General features: G+C 39.9%; 1 long non-coding RNA gene across 1 annotated transcript; it reads left to right on the forward strand.

The window, feature by feature from the left end:
* Positions 1-4,161, forward strand: LOC118494807. Its single transcript, XR_004897002.1, has 3 exons — positions 1-13; positions 845-849; positions 4,026-4,161. It is a non-coding gene; the product is annotated as an uncharacterized LOC118494807 (long non-coding RNA).
* The last annotated feature ends 2,460 nt before the right edge of the window (positions 4,162-6,621 follow it).

Consider the following 6,621-nt stretch of genomic DNA (forward strand, 5'->3'; position numbering starts at 1 on the left):
AACAGGAACAATAGTCAACCTTACAGCACAAATTTTGAATGGGAGAGCGTTTTTATTAGAGTGACTTAGACTTGATAATGTTAGAGATAAACATTGAAAAACAATTAAAGGGGAACTTTGAGAATGACTCATTCGTATTCTTGTCACGTCTCAAATTTCAGATGAACAGTAATGAGATGACAGAGAAACAGAGAAAAGTACGTGTTCAACTCTTGCCATAGCATTGGGTGGTGTTCAGGCAGTCATTTGGATTCATGTGATCATGATCATCACCAAACCAAAGCCATTTATCCCATTCAGAAAGATTTTATTTTTAAAATTTGAATTCTGTGCATGAATATGGGACAGTGGTTCTCAAACGTTTTTCAGTAATGTCCTGAACATTTTTGGTAGAAAAACAGGTACAATACAGCGCTGCGCCATGAGTTTCTGATTTACTAAACAGCCTTGGAACTGCCCTGGCCGATTTTGGCAGTTTGCAGATGATATGTATCAGCGTTTTATTTGCCTGATAACCGATAAAGTTAATAATTAAAAAGTGTTCTACTTTGGCTCGGCTACATCTCTGTGTCTGTCCCTCTGCTTCAGTTTCACTCACCACTGAGTCTGACTTAATGTCCCGCCCACAACACTATATGACTGTTACTGGGTATTATGTTCAAAGTTTCTAATTTATTCAATAATTGCTTAAAGCGTTTAAACAAAGTTTTATGTTGGAGTGTGTAACATTCCAAAGTCTTAATTTTCACTTAGAGATTTTCATTTTCACTGTAGAATATCGGTTCCAAATATTGGTTATCGTTTCATTAACTTCTAATAATCGGTATCAGCCTTTAAAAACCAGTTTCGGTCGATCCCTAATTTATATGTTTAAATGAAGCCAACACTAAATTTATTCATTATTATAGTAAAATTATTTTAGCAATCATGCATTAAAAATATCTCGCGTACCCCCTAAAGTACTCCAAAGTACCCCTAAGGCATAGGTCTCCGGATCTGGACTCTGTTCTATACGGACTCAGACCTATTGTTAGATTTTTACGGTAATCCTACTTTTTGTTTTGCCTGCGCAACTTTTCTCGTCATTACGGTAGTTGGTGTATGTCACAGGAGATGCACAGACAAATCATGTGCATTGGAAGTCATCCCTTTGACGCTTATCAGCCAATCAAATCATCAATTTAGAGCAGTGCCACGTATGGGCTTGTGTATGAAAATAGACAGAAAAACACACGTAGCCAGTCGAGAAGAGGCAGAGACAGAGGAGTCAAGTGAGTGAGAGAATTGAGACATGGCATGCTCAAAACCAAGGTACATTGACTGGGAATTCCACAATGCACAGATTCTTATATGGTCGTACTTCCCACAGGGAGTTCAAAAAAACCGGTTTGGTTCATATGTTCTGAGCCTGTGGCTAGAGCCCAATATGATCGTTTCACCAGAGTCCTGACACAATCATTCACTGCCTAACAACATGCCAATGAATGTTCCCTTAAAGTTGCATGGATTTTGGGACAACATAAAAAACCTTTTACAGACTCAGGAACTGTCAATGAGTGCAGTGACTGAGACCTTACTGGATGGAAAACAAAAACAATAGTTATCTGAAATGCAGGTGAGTTTTGGGAGATAAGATATGTATCCTGATAGTCCGGATGATATGTGAAAATTATGTTCACTTTTCTTATGAAAGCATGAAATTTGGTACACTTGTACAGTTTGAGGTGGTTAACATTTTCAGAAAGGGAGCCATCGCTAAAACACCTCGTGGCAGTCATGGGCAGCCAATTTACTTTCCACCATAACCAAAATGATGTGTTTTTGCATGGTCCAGAATTACAATGAAACCAAATAAAACATCATAAACTGTTCAGGTAAATAGTTAATGGTGCATTCAGTGACACTTAAAATGGAAATCACAGTATCTGAGAACCTAGGCTAGACTTTATATACACTCACCTTGAAGATTATTAGGAACACCTGTTCAATTTTTTGCATCTCTTTGTAGTCGTGTTGTGTCTCTTTTTGGTCATTTAGCACTCAAAAAATGTTAAGACAAAACTACAGTCATTAGATGTGAGAACAGTCTTTTAGTTAAATTCATTAGGTGCTGCCCGAAGCGGCTCGGGTGCTGCACCTAAACCTTATAATCGCAGGGAAAACCCTGCAGAAGGGCAAATTATTTGTCACAAACCGTACGTTATGGACACAGAGTGCTTACAGAAAAACAAAAGTACAAACATAGCAGAATGACATGCAAAGTACTCATAAAGAAAACAAAGTCATTCAGATGTGGTTTTCTCTAAATAACAGGTTTTTAAAGTGCTGTTTTCTCTTTTCTCTTAAAGTCAGTCAATTAGTAACTCAGCCACTAATGGTTAATATTAGTTTGACATTATGAATCCAGGTTTGGGAAACTTGAGAAGATATACTGAGGTTCTATAAATGTTATTATTTTAATGTTTCTGCCCAATATTGAAAGTGGACTAATTAGATTAGATGATTAGATTCAACTTTATTGTAATTGTTCAGAGTACAAGTACAAAGACAGTGAAATGCAGTTTGCGACCAACCAGAAGTGCAAAAAAATAGCAGAAAAGTGCAATGTGATATACAAAGTATAGACAGGTGTTGCATAGACAGGACAAGAAATATATTGCAGTATAAGAGCAGAATAAATATGGCAATGTAATATGAACACTATATGAACAACATGTACAGATATGTGCAAAGTAGTAGCAGTGACATTATACTAGTAGTAAGAATAATATAGATATATGCAGTGTTTTAACAGAATATATAATAATTAAAAAAACAGAATAAATATGGATATTCTGAATGAACCATATAGACAGATATGTACAGTATGTACAGCTATGTTCAGTGTGGTAACATAAGAGTAGTAAGAATAAGGCTGCGTCTCATTTCTCTGTCTTAACCCTTCCCCTACCCCTACCCCTTAGTTTTTGGCGCTCACGTGAGAGTAAAGGCTGTTATATACTAGACGTAGCTCAGCTGGCGCGTACAAATGTGACGTCATGGGATCACCGTGACTATTTATACCCGTGCTGGTGCTCGCAACACTAGTTGCAGTCTTCTCCTGAACAGCGGTGGAGCTAATGAGCAAAGGCTACAGACGTTGCTCTTTCTACGGACTAGAAGAAAAAGAAAAAAGTAAACAACGGCAGAACTGGCAGCAGCATTGACGTCAATGCTTCGATTTGATTGGATGACCTACTTCGTCGGATCAAGCCTTTCATTCACCATAAAAGAACTCATCTTAACCCAATAAGTTTACAAGAGAGACTTGCAGTCACTCTGAGAGTCCTGGCATCCGGTTGTCGGCGAACTCGTTCAGGCCTCCCGTTTCCGCTTTGTCGCGCGCCGCTGAAAAAAAAAGAGCCGTGCGCGACCTCTGCTTGCGCGCCATAAATCGGGCGCGCCGGCAGGATATTACGTCATTTTGACGTCATGATGGCGCATGCCACCTAGGATGCATCTAGTATAATTCACGTTTAAGTGCTGTCCCAATACTCATTTTGGTCGAGGGGTAGGGCTAAGGGGAAGGGCTATATACCCCTTAACGCCAAGCAAGGACGCGAGCTTACTTGAAAAGCAAGGGGTATCCAGATTCATTGCGCAACAAGGAAAATGGCTGCCAGGTCGACCAGAGAGACTCATAAACGTAAGTATTTTTCGGCTTAAAGAACTGATTTAAAAATTACGACAGTCTTGTTTTGTGCTCTACACAGTCCTGTACGTATATATTTGCAACCATATTTGTAATTGAAACGTTTTTAAAAATTGCTAGCTTGCTATGCTAACGCTAAAGTTAACGTTAACGTTAGCTACATTGCTTATTTGCACAACAGTCCCGCATTTCTCTGCCTTGAATGGACTCCATGCATGTCTACAGTGTTAACTAAACTCCATTAGCAGTGAATTTCGTTTGATATCAGTGTCTAACACTACTTGCTTTGGAGACCTCGATACATGCTTTACATATACCGTCCTGTATCACACAGGGACGCCGGAGGAAACCCGGCAGCTGATCCACTTTCTGGGCTGAAAACGAGCAGAAGTTTCTGCGTTCATGTTGTAGCCATTCATTATTGTATTGGTACTGTATTATTGTAAACGTGTAATTCATTCCTGTTCATGCACCTGTACATTGTTGTTGGTCATGATACAGGACACTAATGAAAGAAATGGGGTTGGAGGGGAAAGGTTACTGGCCAACAGGCATCAGACTGGTCTGGAGGGAAAGGTTACTGGCCAACAGGCATCAGACTGGTCTGGAGGGAAAGGTTACTGGCCAACAGGCATCAGACTGGTCTGGAGGGAAAGGTTACTGGTCAACAGGCATCAGACTGGGGTCTGGAATTTCAGAATAGCTGTAGTTTTTTGTTTGTTTGTGGTCTTGTGTGTCTTTTTAACTTTTATACATTTGAGTGCCTTTATTATATATGTGTGACATGTAAGTTATGGTTCTAATAGTTGTTGTAATAATGTTTACTTTATTGGGCAATAAAGACAGCTTTTTGTTAACAAAGAAAGTGTTTCTGAACATCAATGACATTCAAAACAGTGATAACTGAAATAGATATACAACACACCATGCAGTGTGTATACAAATATTTATTGCAAACAGACCTAAGTATGTATGATGATGTAACCAAGTGGCGTCTCATTTCATAGGGGTATGTTTTCACCTCTACCCCTTACCACTCGTTTTCGAGGGCCAAGGGCTAGGGGTAAACTAAGGGGTATGGGTAAGGGGTAGGGGTAAGACAGAGAAATGGGATTCAGCCTAAGTGTGTGTGCAGGATGAATAGTATGAAGAGCAGTAGAATATGGCTATGTATAGGTATAATTACAGTATGTACATCTGTAAATACATAAATAGAACAGTATGGGTGGGGTAGGGTAGTGCAAATTGTTATTATAAATAAATACATTAATTATCATTATTATCATTATTATTATTATTATTATTATTATTATTACCATGATATTATGGAGGTTAAATAAGCGTGCATGAGCATTGGGTCCCTCAGACACCCAGAACTAAATTTAAATTTTGGGTCTCAGGGTTTAAGAAACCCGGCCTTATTGCAAGCAAGGCGAGGCGGCCCGCTGGGGACGCGCCGGACGAGGCGGCCGAAAAGGACGCTCCATAAGCCGGGAGGCGCTTGCGAGACGGCCCGCAGGGGACGCGCCACAATAACGGGATGGCGGAGGTTGGGTTTAGGAAAAACCTTACGGGGAAAGGGCGCCTCACACGCCAGGAGACGGCCGCGGGGGACGGGGGACGCACCACAATAACGGGGTGGTAGAGGTTGGGTTTAGGAAAAACCTTACGGGGAAAGGGCGCCATACACGCCAGGAGATGCGCCACAGTAACACGCGGGACAAAACGCCACCCGCAGGGACGCCATCCCCGGGAAACAAAGCGCCACTATCCCCGGGAAACAAAGCGACGCGATCCCCGCTTGCCTGGGTGAAAGTCCTGTGTTGTTTGACCCATCCACCACCCCGACCAACCTCCCTACGTGGATTTTCGGCTTTTTATATTACTCCCTACCATTTTCGTGGTCTGGCCACGAAATATGCTTCCCATTGAAATACATTACTTCACATTTTCGTGCTGTCCACCACGTAAAAACCGACAAAAACGTCTCCGTGAACACGTATCAGTAGATTAAAATAACGTCACATTTACACAAACTGCCATGAGACTGGGCTGTTTTTTTTCCTAATGTAGTCTTTAACAATTATTATTCAGAGCAGAACATTTAGTATTTGAATTTTAATGAATGTCTATTTGAAAGATATTCTTAGGTTAGTAGCTGCCACACTTCTTTCGACCACAGCTCCCCTTCAAAGGAAATAGTTTTATCATGGCCCCCCAAACCAAACAACCCCCCAATATAACATGTACAAAGATGCTTAGTTTCTTTAATCATTATTATATTGTTCACCATGATTTATGCTACAATATGCACATTTAAAAATATATGTTAAAACGATGCAATACGGTACAAGACAACTTTACTGTCATTTTACACTAAAATATCTCATATACAAATTCCATATATTTAACACAAATCTGTGGTGTTCCTTCGTGGTGTAACTTACCTTTTTTGGTGGAGAAAGATGTTCGATGAATCCTCTGAAGCTGTCGTCCTCTGTGTCTGGAGGCAAGGTGTTGCTGCAGTGAAGACAGTCAGAAGGAAGGCACACTTTTATAGAGGAGCCTGAGACCATTTTCAGACCCTCAAAGTGGCACTGTGCCCTTATTTGTTCATTAAGATTTCCTCTTTTGCATTTTCTCAGAAATGAGGAAGTTACAGTGACTCTGCAGCATACATTTAGAAGAAATCGAAATAAATGACAAGTTAAACTGTTCAGTAAAACAAAATCAACCAAAATAAACAGGAATGTTCTAAATGTTGGCGTTAGTGAATTCTTGTGATGCATTTATTCATCGATTCTTTAATTTTATTCAAACAGGTGAAAACCTGCAATGGTTTAAAAAAAAAAAAAAAAAAACACACCCAGAGGACATACCAAAGGTAAAATGTAGACAAACAAAATCATCAGTACATTTTAAGTATAAGT

This window comes from Sander lucioperca, chromosome 4 (genome assembly GCF_008315115.2).
Source record: "Sander lucioperca isolate FBNREF2018 chromosome 4, SLUC_FBN_1.2, whole genome shotgun sequence".
NCBI classification, from domain to species: domain Eukaryota; kingdom Metazoa; phylum Chordata; class Actinopteri; order Perciformes; family Percidae; genus Sander; species Sander lucioperca.